The sequence below is a fragment of the Panulirus ornatus genome, chromosome 73 (assembly GCF_036320965.1).
Source record: "Panulirus ornatus isolate Po-2019 chromosome 73, ASM3632096v1, whole genome shotgun sequence".
In the NCBI taxonomy this organism is placed as follows: domain Eukaryota; kingdom Metazoa; phylum Arthropoda; class Malacostraca; order Decapoda; family Palinuridae; genus Panulirus; species Panulirus ornatus.
Genome location: NC_092296.1, coordinates 176,393 through 192,500, shown reverse-complemented (window position 1 = coordinate 192,500; position 16,108 = coordinate 176,393). Strand labels below are relative to the sequence as shown.

Sequence of the window (16,108 nt, the reverse complement as noted above, 5' to 3'; positions counted from 1 at the left end):
CTTAGGGTTTCGAACCCGTAGTCTTCATTGTGGCACATCCGAGAACGAACCACACAGCTCTACATCATGTCGACATAACGCACAGGGGAAAAAAAAAGGACTTTTGCCGAGAAAGAAAATGCGGAATGGGGCCCCCACGATGTAGACGAAGGAGTATACACGAAAGCGTAAAGGGACACACTATTATGTTATGTTATGTTATGTTATGTTATGTTATGTTATGTTATGTTATCCTCAAGGCTGAACTTCAGGAGAATCACTTGATGTCACTCACCATCACATATTGACTCTCCCCTCAATGTATTTGTTGAGTGTTTGTCGCTGGTTTTTTCCTCAACCTGGCACATTGTTTTGTTTTTGTTTATCTGTGGGTGTGAGGTACAGTTGTGTGATGCCGGTCCTTGCGTGTGCATGTGACAGTGGTGCTCCCGTACCGCTGGGGTCGTCTGAGATGTCTCTAACGATCTTCGGTCATGTCATTGAAGTGGTGTGACGACCCCCCCTTCCCCTTTCACCCTCCCTCCCTCCCTGCCCTTAAGCCCCGAATGATTGGCCATTGGTTTAAGGGTGGTGACGACCCCTCCCCCCCTTTTCTCCTAAGTCCTCCTCCTCCTCCTCCTCCTCCTCCTACCCCCTTTTAGCCCCCCCGTGCATCGTTACGGCGACGCGTGACGGCCGTAACGAGGTGTAGGACAAGGTAAACGGGCGGTTTATTGTCATAAGTTAGTTCGACGTCTCTCCACCAATCAGCGACCCTTTTTCGCTGCGTATCGGGTGTCATTCAAAACAAGTGGATGAGGTTATTTGCCCCCGACCCTTAGTGGGTAGTTTAGCAATTGACTGTCTGCCTTTTTATGCAGACAATGCGTCGCGTAGTTTGGTTCTGTATCTTGCATATCATTATCGTCAGAACGTCTCTCTTATGAGCGAAATTTGAGGCGTTCAAGAGATGCATTGTTCGGGATGAGGGCGTAGCGAAATATACGCCAGTGCGGTACGACAACTGCCTGTTATCTGTGACTTGGCAACCACATTGCAAGCAGTTGCCAGGCAGGGAATAATGTTACGTTTGTATTTATTTGTCGTTGTGTCGACTGGGGCTTCAGGCTACGTAATCTAAAGTTATATATTATGGTGTTCTTGTTAATTTGTAGGCAATTGTATCTATAGTTTATATAGCAGCTGGTGAGGAGTGTATGTATATATATATATGGGAGAAGACTATACGATAACTTCCAGGTATTTCTTTTAGGGTAAATTGCTGTCGTTCAGGTGTTTTGGTATACTCGTTAGACCAGTTTATACGAGGCGTGTTAGTGGGAATGGCAGTTCCCCTTGCAGCCTTGGGTACTAGGGGGGGGGGGGATCGAGAGCACTCTGGTGTGTGTGTGTGTGTGTGTGTGTGTGTGTGTGTGTGTGTTGGCCCTTGCCGCCTGGCAGCGCCATATCTGTGGCTGGCGGCAGCGCTAGGTGGCTGGCAAGTGTGCAAAGAAGTTGGAAGTTCAGGTTGGCCCAGCGTGCCCCAGTGCTGGATTAACCCTGAAGTTGGCCGGTGTGCGTTTCGAGTGCGTGCAAGACGGGAACATACATGTATATATTTACATATTTGTATATATAGTTTTTTCCCTTCGTGTTGACGCAAGTGTGTTGCTAAACTAGAAAGTAGTGTGAGACACGACACCATTCCTTCCCCCCGTGTCCTATACGTATATGTACGCCAATAGCGTTCCATTTCAGAAGCGTGTGTGTCGATCTGTTGGAACATGATAGTGTTGGATGGGTTCTGGTCTTAGCGAAAGTGCTTCATATGACGATGAATCATGGGTATATATATATATACAGTGTAGTGAGACCTCTGGTTCATGGTGTGTACACAGGAGAGAAAAACCAGCGCCTCATTCGCTCCTGTGTGTCTGTCTGTCTCAAACGTGTGTTTGGTGCTGGAAGTTCACGCCGGAAACCATGAATAATCATACACACCAGATGATACCAGAGATAAGACTGTTTCCTCCCAGTGGGGGGCCACTGCAGTTCCTGCTTCCCCAGTGGGGTGGTCGCACAGGACCCACTGCCTCGCCTGTAGGAGCTTCGCCCACCATGAAGACATGAACTGCAAGGTTATTTTCGTCTGTTACAAGGATGATTATGTGTCCAGAACATGTATGATATCCAGCCAGTTGTTCGTACGAGGTCAATAGCATGTTCAGAGTGTCTTAATTAGGGTGATTCCAGCTGGTGAAGGAGAGGAGACAGATGGTGGAGGAGGTAGTACCAGGCCCCACAGTGTTATTGCTCCTGGACCATAGGCCGCCACTCCTCCTCTCCTCCTCCTCCTCCTCTTGTTGCTGTTCCGGGTGCCCTGCAAGTGTGGCTGGAAAGGGGCGGCATGGTACAGTCCCTGAGTCTTACATGGTAAGGGGGTTTGGGATGTTGTTAAAATGTCGTGTTTCCCGGCGGTATTTGTCTGTTGGAGGGGGTAGACGAAGGTGGCGTCGGAGGGCGGTGGTGCTTCAGCTCCGGGGAGTTCGATGCAAATGGCAGCTCTGTGCGGAAGCAGTTAGTACCCGTGAGACACCATCAGCGATATGAACTGATATAGAGAAATAGTGTGTGGGCAGTTGTTTACGAAGGCGCGACCCAAGACGACATGTTTCTTGATTGCTGATGGTGAGGATCATGCAACCTCTTCCTGGATCATACAGGGAACTGAGCAAGATAAGACGTGTGCCATGGGAACAGTGGTGATATTTTTATGGTCCATGTTCAAAATGTGTGGTAGGAATTCATGCCTGATGACCTGTTGGTGTTGTACCGTAAAGGGTTACGGCTTAATGGTCATTAGCGGGCGTATGGTAGGGATTCTGGCTTGATTGCCAATACTTGGCGCAGGGTAGGGATTCTGGCGTATTTACCGATAGTTGGCGTATGTCATAGATTCTTGCCAGAGACCAATAACTGTTGATGAGCCAGTATCTATATCAGCAGACATCAGACACAGGTGAATGGACCCAGGAGTTACGCAGACGCAATATCTACATCCACCTCTTCGTGATTGTGACCTTGAGTGTTTTGATTGGGTTTCGTAGCAGCAGCAGCAGCGGGGTGAAGAGGGGGGGATGTATTAGTACATGTAAACATGTACAGGTCATGTGTAGGACGGAGGATGGGATGAGAGTGAGAGTTAGGAGGGTCGTGGTTAGTGTTGTGGGGGTGTGAGGTGGTGTGTGGGGGGTGAGGTGGTGTGTGGGGGTGAGGTGGTGTGTGGGGTATGAGGTGATGTGGGGGTGAGGTGGTGTGTGGGGGGTGAGGTGGTGTAGGGTGTCAGGTGGTGTTGTGTGGGGGTGAGGTGGTGTGTGGGGGTGAGGTGGTGTGTGGTGGGTGAGGTGGTGTGTGGGGGATGAGGTGGTGTGTGTTGGGTGAGGTGATGTGTGGGGGGTGAGGTGGTGTGTGTTGGGTGAGGTGGTGTGTGGGGGATGAGGTGGTGTGGGAGAGAATCGTCTTAAATAGACCCACGTCGCAGAAGGGGATCGATCGCCCGGTTGGTTGACCCTTCCTTCCTTCATTCCTTCCTTCCTTCCTTCCTTCCTTCCTTCCTTCCTTCCTTCCTTCCTTCCTTCCTTACTTCTTCCTTCACACGTCAGGACTGTTGATCTGTGATGAGAGGGAGGGAGGGACGTGGGGGGGAGGGGGAGGGGAGTTCAAAGTGTGCTAATGAAAGGGGATGGGAGGGTGGGGGGGTGATTAAAAGTATGGTAATGAAGTTGATGTTAGTCGAGTATGTGTGTGTGTGTGTGTGTGTGTGTGTGTGTGTGTGTGTGTGTGTGTGTGAGTCGTTGGGGAAGTACGTGGCGCTGCTCATTATTCTAAGTAGCTCTGCTACCTTTATGATGAGGTTAGACACACACACACACACACACACACACACACACCATAATTGCTCACTTATTATTCTAGTTTGAGTAACTGGCGTCAAAACATTTAGATTCGTTGGCCTTTTTTTAAAGTGGTCGTGTTTTTTTTGTTTTTTTTTGAGAAGGTTCTCCGAAGCTGGAGTCTTACTTCATCATCTGCTTTGGTTACCTCCTCTCTCACTTGAGTGGCTCGGGTCACTCCTCCGTCGTGGGTAGGTGAGGTGAGGTGACACTACTACGTCGTGAGGAATATTTTTTTGTGGGGGGGCCTCTGGCTGCCTCCGAAAACGACCATGTTCGACACCAGGTAGAGAGAGAGAGAGAGAGAGAGAGAGAGAGAGAGAGAGAGAGAGAGAGAGAGAGAGAGAGAGAGAGAGAGAGCCTCCTCCTGGTTTGACCCCGTGATGATGACCTATGTTAACATCACACTGTTTTGATTACTCTGCCAGCCTGCCGTAGAGGGGTGTGTCAGGGCCCGTCGAGGCGCGAGGAGAAGGACCACGGGTTCGAATCTCCGTCTCTGGGAGGGGGATTGCGGATTGCCAACACGTCGCACCTGGGCACCTGGTGGTCGACTGGTGGCAACTCAAAAGTGACGTAATGATCTACCTCTCTCACTCCTGTACCGTAGGGTAGATAAGGTGTATCTACCTCTCTCACTCCTGTACCGTAGGGTAGATTAGGCGTATCTACCTCTCTCATTCCTGTACCGTAGGGTAGATAAGGCGTATCTACCTCTCACTCCCGTACCGTAGGGTAGATAAGGTGTATCTACAATTCCTGGGGAATGTGCAGGTGACCTCGATGAGGGGGTGGGAAAACGTCTCCCCCCAGCCACCACAATGTACGTATCGTGTTTTCCCAACGGGTCGAACGTGGGGTTCATTTTGTGTGTGGCCTCCGTGCTCCCCACTGCCCAGGTCCCGTAAGAACTAGATTCATTTGATGACAGATTAGGAAGGACAGACATTTCACCAACCCGGCGCGGCGACCTGCAGGGGACATTTGAATGCCCCGTTTTGCCTCCGGGTTAATGATGATGTCAGTGGCTCCTCTGCCCCCGAGTGACGTCACACACACGTCACACACACACACACACACACACACACACACACACACACACACACACACACACACACACACACACACACACACATCTGTGTTAGATGCGTCCTCGCCACATGTCCTCCTGACTCACACATCCGTCGAGACACACATATGCATCATCCTCAAACACGACACGCTCGCACCAGTCGCTAATTGACGCTGGCCGAGGCTTGAACGAGGTCGTTTTACGGTTGGTTGGCCCGCTCGGTGTCAGGTGAGGTCAACCCTCCTCTTCTCCTCAACCAGAGGTCGTGAGTGTACAGCCAAGAGTAAGGCTATACCAGTAAACCATCGATGGCGTGCGCGATCCAGGAGAGGACGTGTTCCCTCGCTCATGCGTTTGTTGGCCATGTGAACGTTCCAGCGTTCACCTGTGATGCCAGGAGAACGCACCGGCGTACGACGCTTGAGCACTACGGTACGGCCCCTCGAAAGAAGACGGCACGACACTTGAGCACGACGTTACGACCCTTGTGTTCGACGGTGTGACTTTCTGAGCACGACGAGACGACCCTTGAGCACGACGGTACGACCCTTGTGTACGACGGTGTGACTTTCTCAGCACGACGGGACGACCCTTGAGCACGACGGTGCGACCCTTATGTACGACGGTGTGACTTTTTGAGCACGACAGTACGACCCTTGAGCACGACGGTACGGCCTTCTCGGTGCGATGCTTTCGGCGATATGTAAATGAGTATCTCTCTCCAAATCATTTCCTTCACTTAAGTGATCGGGAGGCCGGGCTTTTCTTCCTGCCGTAAGAGCAGCGTTGTGTGCGTGAACACAGATCCACCAGACTGTTGCTGGCTGCAAGTCTTGTACAGGGTCGGTCATCCACGGGCATGGCTGAACGGTTGGGGAAAATAACGGGATCGTATCCCGCCGGCAGGGCGTTGGCGGCGCTGCCGCTGCTGCAGCAGCTCCCCCTCCCCCGCGAGAGAGAGAGAGAGAGAGAGAGAGAGAGAGAGAGAGAGAGAGAGAGAGAGAGAGAGAGAGTCAGAGTCTAATTACTCCTTGGGATTGTGTCATTATCCCCCCTGAAGTAAAGTGACCTGGCGAGGGGGGTGGGGGAGTCATCACCATCCGATGAATGACGAGCCCCTTGTTTAGGACGTGATGATGGAGACATGATTTTCTTTATCGTTTCTCTCAGCCGACTCTAAAGCGATTGTTACATTACGTTGTGCTGAGAGGGGTAGGTTGGAATCCTTTGGAGATTACGATACTAAAATCTTTGTCGAAAGGGAATCTAATACTGTCCAGAGAGATGAAATCGTGTGTCAAAAGTGTTGTATATATATATATATATATATATATATATATATATATATATATATATATATATATATATATATATATATATATATATATGTAAGGCGAATGCTTGATGAGGCTTTGAAAGTGCTAGTGCCTTTTGTATGTTAACCCACTTCATGCGTGTCGAGTGCGTCATACGCTTAATGAGTGTGTGTGTGTGTGTGTGTGTGTGTGTGTGTGTGTGTGTGTGTGTGTGTGTTCGTATCGTTTCTCCTGGTGTGGAGGTCTGGCCACACACACATCTACACTCCTTTAAAGAAACTGGTGTTCGACTCCCATACCTTCTTTATGCCAGCGGTGTCACTGATGAGTGCCAGCTAACCCCCATCACTAGCGCCACTTGAGTGCCAGCTAACCCCCATCCCTCTAGCGGTGCCACTTGAGTGCCAGCTAACCCCCATCACTCTAGCGGTGCCACTTGAGTGCCAGCTAACCCCCATCACTCACGCAGTGCCACTTGAGTACCAGCTAACGCCATCACTCTAGCGGTGCCACTGCAGTAGTGCCACCCGCGGCTGAGTCTGTCACTGGGCCCACTGGTGACGGGTGCCATATGGCACTTCTCACCTCTCACTGGCCGGCTCTCACGCCGTACTCTCACTGGCTCCCGTGTTGCTCTCAGCTTCCATCCTCACTCCATCACTCCCATCCTCCTCCTCCTCGCTTCCTTCCCTCCTCATAATGCCTGCCTTTCCCTCATGAGGCGCCTCCCTTCCTCATCGGACTCCTACCTACTACCAACTTCGTCTGTGTTAGTCTCTTCCCCACCACACTGAACACCCCCTCTCCTACCACACGAAACCTCTTCCCCACCACACTTGACCCCCTTTTCCACCACATTTGAAGCCCCCTCCCTGGCCTTGGTCGGGGTCCTCTCTCTCTCTCTCTCTCTCTCTCTCTCTCTCTCTCTCTCTCTCTCTCTCTCTCTCTCTCTCTCTCTCTCTCTCACGGCGGGGGGCACCGGGTCTTGTTTGTTGTGGCTAACGAAGGCGTCGTCGACGGAGGCGCTGCATCGTATCGGCGGCTCCCTCGTGAACCGTGGCTAGCCCACGGCGACGGACGGGCTGGTGGTAGTGACATGAAAGAGGTGGGAGAGGAGGAGGGAATAATCGGCCTTGGGGGGGCCTGGGGGCCTTAGGTCTCGGAGGAAAAGGGCTATGCAGACTGTAGAGCATTAAGGCGAAGCGTGGAAGGGCGGCGCGGGAGGGAAAGCCAGATACGAAGGGCGTATCGCCAAGGGTGAGGCAGGCGGAGGAAGGATGCAGGAAAATCTCGTCTGCCATCCTGAGGGCTGGTCCACAGGATGCGCCACTCCTACGGGCCACGGGATACGCGTGCCCCACTCCCACACCCCCACACGTGCGTCTGCACGCCTGTCTACTGCCCAGGTTTACTGTCAGACCCCGTGCGTTGCCTCCCTCTGGCACTGGATGTCCCTCCCTCCCCCTCCCTCCCTCAACACTCTGCAGCCTAGAATAAATGTACGTCTTTTGAACGCGTCTATAAATACAGGCGCCCCTCAGAAATACCTCACTCAACACCTTGAAAGATACAGCTGTGGCCGCCATACACGACCCCCGGCTGTATATCTAAATAAGCATCACACGGGGAGGGATACATATTTTTTTTCCTTGTCCTCCGTCTGTATTCTACAGACGGAGGACCCGGGGAATAGTAAATTTCACGAGGCTGGTCTTCGTCCTTAGTTATACTATGTGTTCTGGCCTGCTGGGACACGCTACTCTCTCTCTCTCTCTCTCTCTCTCTCTCTCTCTCTCTCTCTCTCTCTCTCTCTCTCTCTCTCTCTCTCTCTCTCTCTCACACACACACACATAACGTCCCCCATCTTCCATTCCACCTGGCACCCAACCTCCCCTCCCTCCTACCCCCTTCCTCCCTTTGGCATTGACCCAGCCCTGACCCCCTTCCCCCGTGGCAACAGGCACACAGCACCACCACCACCACTCTGGCTGTGCCACAGCGGCAGCCACAGGACGCCACCACAGCTGGTCGCATCATCCGCCCGTCCTCCCTCCTGCACCGACGCACGACGGATGTTGCGCTTTACGTAAACTGCGCTCATCTGTGGCGGTGACTGCGCCATGCCTTCCCGTACCTCTCTAAAGGGGAGCGCCTGGTGGCTCGGGAGTTTACGTAAAGACCTTCTTTGAACGGGTTATTGCGTCTGTTCAATGTTGGTGTAGGTCGGCCCGATGGGCGCCAGCCAGGTCTCAAATGGGGGGAACTCCGAAGCAACAGGCAGGCTGACGGGGCCTTCGTCAGCAGACGTCAGTACGTTAGGCTGACGGGGGCCTTCGTCAGCAGACGTCAGTACGTCAGGCTGACGGTGCCTTCGTCAGCAGACGTCAGTACGTCAGACTAACGGGAGCCTTCGTCAGCAGACGTCAGTACGTCAGGCCAGACCAGGCACCGACCCTAGGCGAACGTGGTCCTCTGGTACTGGGTTATCTCACTCCTGCAGGAGGGGATGTGGCCCAGATGGTGGTGGTAGGAGGATTACTCCGCTTTAGGGCAACGACCCCTTCAGGAAGGTGTCCTGCCGTCTGACCTGACCCACACAGGAAGGGCTGGTGTACCCGAGGGTCGTGCCGTCGTGCTCAGGAGGTCGTACTGTCGCGTGATGAAGGGTCGTACCGCCATGATCAAGGGGCCGTACCGTTGTGATGAATGGGTCGTTCAAGGGTCGTACCGTCGTGCTCAAGGGTCGTACCGTCGTGCTCAAGGGTCGCACCGTTGTGCTCAAGGGTCGTACCGTTGTGCTCAAGGGTCGTACCGTTGTGCTCAAGGAATCAAGACGTTCATTTCTTGCATTTATTACCTGGGCTTTAGGTGAGAGAGATAAATCACCAGGAGTCTGGCTCAGGGGGAAAAGATAAGACAGGTATTGTCCTTCCATATCACAACCTGGCGAGCATTAGAGAATATTAGTTACTTGTTTACACCGGCGTTCCTCTGTTTACGCCAGCGTTCCTCTGTTGTTTGTTTACACCGGCGTTCCTCTGTTATTTGTCTACACCGGCGTTCCTCTGTTAACAGACACTCGCGTCCCAAGCGTTGCATTACGAGCACATGTGTCATGGTCAACACGGCGAGGCTATAACTGATATAAGTTGATGAGAGCTGCGTGGTTCTTGCAAAACCTACCCCCACCCCCCTTTTCCCCCCACAACACCCCCCTTTTCCCCCCACAACACCCCCCTCCCCTCCCCCCCCCTCTTCCCGGGCTCATCTGTCATGTATTAATATCATCCGGACGTGGATACCCACCGCGTGTAATAGACGGGCATGACCGTCAGTTGACTGGCTCTGTACGTGGGGTGACTGTCAGGGCGACGCGGGCGAAGTCGGTTGCCCTGCAGCCAGGATTTTGACGTGGGGGTGGGAGAGTAACACACACACACACACACACACACACACACACACACACACACAGACACACACACACAGCCCAGCTCCCCAGGGGAGGCCAAGCAAAAGTGTCAGTGGCCCCGTTACCTGGCGGGCGATCGCTAGATGCCTCCCCTGACACGTCCTCCCGCTGGGTGATTGATGCCTCGTGTGGATGGTGTCCCAGGAGGAGGAGGAGGAGGAGGAGACGTTGGGTTGTGGATGGAGGAAGGGGGATGAGAGAGAGGGGGAGGGACTGTGGGGGTGGGTGGGGCAGCTACTCTACAGATCGGACACAGGTTTAATTATATATATATATATATTTTTTTTTTTTTTTTCATCTGAAATAGAAGAAGGCCAACACCTGTGGAGCTCATGCAGGTGTTCCGAATGTGATGGCTCCACCTCTCTCTCTCTCTCTCTCTCTCTCTCTCTCTCTCTCTCTCTCTCTCTCTCTCTCTCTCTCTCTCTCTCTCTCTCTCTCTCTCACGTTGAAGGCTCCAGTCACGGGCAAAAGTCCACATTGTTGCCGGCGCCCGTAATGGAAATAAAGAGAGGGCAGTGATAGAGGGGCAAAAAAAAAAAAAAAAGAAGAAAGAGGGAAAGGCAAAGGGGGAAAATATTTCCGAGTTTTTTTTTTTTTTGGGTGGAGGGGAAGGAAAGGTGAACGGATAGACAGGAGACGGGAAGAGAACCTATATATATATATATATATATATATATATATATATATATATATATATATATATATATATATATATATATATATATATATATATATACATGAAGTTGATCCCATCGTGTTCAAATGTTCCCAGGTGTGTGTGTGTGTCTGTGTGTCTGTGTGTCTGTGTCCTTCAGTACCTGAACGAGGAAGAACCTTGTGGCTTCTACAGCTTCAGCCGGGTCGTGAGAGACTGTCATAATAGAATATATATAAAAAATAAAACAAAGCCCCCAGCTTTTATGAACTTGTTCAGACTTCTCTTGTACCGCTACATTGAACAGGTGGTGTCCTGAGAGAGCCACTTGTTCCCCCACACACTGGTAGAATGCATCATGTACTCTGGATATTGACGTTATCATGGCCCTTTGCAGTAACCGATGGTTGACGCAACGCGCATTATACTTTCATTGGATGATGATGATGATGAAGGGAGAGGGGGCGCGGGGCGCCTCACCGTATTGAGCACTATTATCGTCCACCCAGATCGCTCTTTGTCTCGTCTGATGAATGCCTCGTACCCGTACGCGTGCCTGTAATCTGGACTCCGTTACAGAGGCGTGTGACCCACTGTAGTGTGTGAGGACAGCGGTTACAGGGGAGGGCTGCATACCTCTCCTACCTGCCTGCATACAGCGTGTGAGCCACACGTTAACTTAGCCAGCCCTGACGTAAATTACCGACACCCAGTTCGCAGTCCACGCCGTCGTAATCGTTGATCTTGGTGGGTCATTTTTTTACCATTTATGGTGATCATTGAATTATCGGTTATCATTATCATTAATCATGACATCATCGGTTATCGTTATCGTTAATCGTGAGATTTAATGATGAGGCGAATAATCGATTAATGATGATGGGATTAATCGATTCCGCTGTCGTTGATTAAAAGGAGTAACGGCTTTGTGTATCAGTTCTAAACACGTTTAAGGTTCATACCGTGGTGCTTGCAGGGTCGTACCGTCGTGCTTAAGGGTCGTACCGTCGTGCTCAAGGGTCGTACCGTCGTGCTCAAGGGTCGTACCGTCGTGCTTAAGGGTCGTACCGTCGTGCTCAAGGGTCGTACCGTCGCGTTCGGTGGTCGTACCGTGGTACTGAGGGGGTCGTATCGTGGTACTCAGGGGGTCGTACCGTGGTACTCAGGGGGTCGTACCGTGGTGGTCAAGAGCCTACCACCGTTGTGCTCGAGGGTCGTCACATCTCGCAGGATAGCGGGGGGTCGTGTGGACACGCAGGATAGCGGGGGGTCGTGTGGACACGCAGGTCGGCCGGCGGGGGCGTCGGTCGTCCCCCTGGCAGCTCCTGCAGGTGTCTCTCGTCAGGTTCACACACGGACGTGCCAGAGATGGCGCGTCCGGGCCAGGGGGTTGGGGGACGGGATGGGGCGGGTGACCCAACCCTCTCTCTCCCCTAGACCCCCCCCCCACACCACAGCTGTGATGTGTGGGGGGGCGGGGTCCGTCACAAGATCACTACCACCTCCTCCTCTCCTCCCCCCCAAACACCTACCGGGAATGCTATTCATTCGAGTTACGACACCCCCCTCCTCCCCCCCTCCCCCCCAGAAAACCTGTCCAGGGGTGATAAAGGGATTGGCCAACCCGGTTGAGGTTACCCCCCGCCCCCCCCTCACGGACGGAGGGGTTGGTTGGGGTGGGGGGGTAAATCCGTCTAGATTCCGTTGTTCTCCTGAACGTGGCTGGTAAAGATTACACATTGCTGGCCCAGGTTACGACGCGTGCTTACATGATCGCTGTATGTTGTCCGAGGGAGTGACACACACACACACACACACACACACACACACACACACACACACACACACACACACACACTTAAAACTAATGGAGCGACGGATAGCGACCATGGGTGAACACTGGACTAGATGGTCTTCGGTAATTAGTGTGATGTTTCTTGTGTGTGTGTCTGTGTGGCACTCAGCCATCAGCGGGAGGGGACCGACGCATACATCATGGCTGATACGACACGTTATTAACACTCTGGCTGCGACAGCACCATTAAACCCTGTGGCACGACGGTACGACCCTTGAGCACGACGGTACGACCCTTGAGCACGACGGAACGACACTTGAGCACGACTGGACGTCACTTGAGCACGACGATATGACCTCTGAGTACGACGGGATAACCCGTGGATATGGTGTGTGTGTGTATGTGTGTGTGTTGCGCCAGGCTACCGCCTGCGGTCTGGGCCACGTAGGCCGGTGGTGGTGGAGGGGTTGGGAGGCCTGGCTGGCCGTAGTATGTGTGTGTAGCCCTCCAGGAACGCTCAGGGATGCCGTAAACCCCATACCTGCGGGAACTTTCTCCTTGTAAGGCAAGGAACCCTCACACTAGCGTGCCTGAGGAAATGCCTCCCGTTCTTAGCTGGCCGTCTGCCTGCCTACCTGCCTCCGTCCGTGTCCTTTCGTGACACGGGGATGGAGGAGAGGTCTTTGTGAGGCGGGAGGTGGTCATCTGGTGAGGGTTTGTGAGGGTGATGTGTGTGTGTGTGTGTGTGTGTGTGTGTGTGTGTGTGTGTGTGTGTGGGTATCTATGGAGATTAGTGGAGAAAGTAAACGGACGATTCGAAGCCCTCGCGGTTGGTATGTCCTGGTCATTTCTTTCCTCCTTGTGAGTACGGGGAGTTCGAATCCTTCAGCACGATTGCACGGCCTCTCAGGACGATGGTACGATCCTCGTAGGCACGACGGTACGACCCAACAGAACGATGGCACGGCTCCTCAGCACGGCATGACGTTCCTTCAGCGGGACTTTGCGAACCTGATGTGTTGGCCTGTCCTCCCACCTGACCACTTAGGGACAGCACCACCATGCCCTTGGAGCAGTACCGTCGCACCGTCGTGCTCTGTCGGTGGTGGGGTGGAAGGGGAGGTGGTTGGCTGTTGGAAAAAAGGTGGCTATTGTGTTAGAGTAAGACGGACCTGCGTCACTCCATTGTACCATCTTGTTTGAGGGAGACGAGGCCGAATTGTATCGCCTGGACGAGGAGAATGGGCGAGTACCACGGCTCTGGACGCTCACCAGTACCAGGGCTGGGGCGAGTGGGGAGTGGAGGAGGAGGAGGAGAAGGAGAGTCAGCTGTAGCGTCATGAGGGACGGGTGGTGCTGACACCGCTGGCATGAGGTAGTGGCGTGATGTTGCGCACTTTGAGGGTCAAGATGTGTCGCTCCCGTCACTCACTTGCGCCGAGGCCAGGACCCCGTCACGCGCCGTCTCCTCCCCCTCACGTCAGCACCTGACGCGGGCACTGACGGTGGTGGAGGACAAGACCCGACTGGAGGGGGCGCTGGTTTATACCGGAGCGACGGTATAAACTCTTGGGTATGATGACCCGGCCTTGTTGACCTACCTTTGGTGACCCGACCCCCTTCGTGGTAGGGTCACCTTCGTGGTCAAGGGTACTACCAAGTGTAGCGGTTTCGGGTTTCGGGTTCGTTTTCTACCTCAGCCGCTAGCAGGTTTCCGTCATGGTTTCTGTCGCAAATGGGTACTTGGGGTTTGTTCTGTGTGTGTGTGTGTGTGTGTGTGTGTGTGTGTGTGTGTGTGTGTGTGTGTTTAGATCCGGACGAAGGCGTTCGTAGGTGTCGTTCGTAGTAAGAAGGGAACCCGAAGGCTACTGAAGTGTGTATTTGGTGCCTCCACCGCATGGTGGGGTTGGGGGGGAGGGAAAGGTGGAGTAGGTCATGGGGGTGTGTGGAGGGTGGCGTGGGTGGAGTAGCTCTCTAGTTGTTCTGGGGGGAGTGGACTGGTCAAGTGGAGTGGGTGTTGGGGGTGTGAGGGTACGTACTTGAGGTGGGTGGAGTGTGGAGTGGGGGTGTGGAAAGTGGAGTAAGGTGGAGAGGGGGGGTAAAGGTGGCGACGGTGAGTGGCGCCGCTGGAGTGTCACAAGTGGATAATGGTGGTGGTGGTGGTGGTGTGTGTGTGTGTGTGTGATGCCCCACCACACGCCCGACCCTCTCGCCCACAGCTCTCGCCCCTCCTGCACACGCCCTCAGACCCGCCCGCGCCTCCAGGTCTTCGCTGAAGGAGGGAACCCCCTCCCCCCCTACTCCCTCACTCACCCTACACCAAGCCAGGCGATTACGTCCCCTGCCCCCTCCCCCCACCACACACACACACACACACACACACACACACACACACACACACACAGACCCTTGGTCCTCCACTACACCTTAGTTGGTCCACCTAACACCACTACCACCTTGTAGTTAGGTACCTAACATGCCAGATGCCATCGTCTGGTACCTAGGTACCCTATTGGTCCACTACCAATCACCCAAGGACCTAGTTACCACTCTCATGATCACTGTTATTGTTACCGTCCACCCGTTACCACTACAAGTAACCCTGTAGTTACCAGCGCACGCCACAGCAACGTGTCGGATGTGGCAACATCCGCCACCACACATACACGCGTCTGAAACTATATGACCCCCAGGCGTGTACGTGTTATGCTTTCTTCTTCGCGTTCTGGAGGAGGAGGAGGATTGCCACTGTTTGGAAGCCATCACGCCCCAGCCAACACTTCCAGTCCTACCCGTTGTATCACCATTGTATCATCCCCCCCCACCCCCTGGACATCATCGTGTCCATGAACCTCCACCTTCACTATCATTCCACCCGGCCATCGTTACCATCACCATCAACACCCGGGGTCTCTGGCACCCATCCAGCAGTATTGCCAACAAGAGCCACGTAGGTTGAGGCCAGGGTGAAGAGCCGAGTTATCCTGTTAATCTCATTGTCATATGATTCTTGATGGTGAATAGTGAGCACTGTTGTGAGAACCACAGGTATGATAGTGAGCACTGTTGTGAGAACCACAGGTATGATAGTGAGCACTGTTGTGAGAACCACAGGTATGATAGTGAGCAGTGTTGTGAGAACACCACAGGTATGATAGTGAGCAGTGTTGTGAGAACCACAGGTATGATAGTGAGCAGTGTTGTGAGAACACCACAGGTATGATAGTGAGCAGTGTTGTGAGAACACCACAGGTATGATAGTGAGCAGTGTTGTGAGAACACCACAGGTATGATAGTGAGCAGTGTTGTGAGAACCACAGGTATGATAGTGAGCAGTGTTGTGAGAACACCACAGGTATGATAGTGAGCAGTGTTGTGAGAACACCACAGGTATGATAGTGAGCAGTGTTGTGAGAACACCACAGGTATGATAGTGAGCAGTGTTGTGAGAACACCACAGGTATGATAGTGAGCAGTGTTGTGAGAACCACAGGTATGATAGTGAGCAGTGTTGTGAGAACACCACAGGTATGATAGTGAGCAGTGTTGTGAGAACACCACAGGTATGATAGTGAGCAGTGTTGTGAGAACCACAGGTATGATAGTGAGCAGTGTTGTGAGAACACCACAGGTATGATAGTGAGCAGTGTTGTGAGAACACCACAGGTATGATAGTGAGCAGTGTTGTGAGAACCACAGGTATGATAGTGAGCAGTGTTGTGAGAACCAAAGGTACGATAGTGAGTAGTGTTGTGAGAACTACAAGTATGATAGTGAGCACACTGCCACTGTAGTACACGTCCACCACACTACTGTATACTCCCCCCCTCCCCAAATACACCTCCTCAGCCCCATCCCCATACCA

The 16,108-nt window shown here is 52.9% G+C and overlaps 1 protein-coding gene across 3 annotated transcripts in view; it reads left to right on the top strand.

Moving 5' to 3' along the window:
- The window catches only part of LOC139748281 (1-phosphatidylinositol 4,5-bisphosphate phosphodiesterase epsilon-1-like), a 189,007-nt gene that overhangs the window by 24,673 nt on the left and 148,226 nt on the right, over window positions 1-16,108 (top strand). Inside the window, exon 1 of one of the 3 annotated variants that reach the window (XM_071661252.1) lies at window positions 1,459-1,590. The exons of 1 other annotated variant lie outside the window; for it this stretch is intronic. The gene's annotated coding sequence lies outside the window, so the exon portion shown is untranslated. Of the gene's footprint in view, window positions 1-1,458; window positions 1,591-16,108 lie in introns of those variants that run through there. One more of the 3 variants, XM_071661253.1, reaches the window with a different exon arrangement.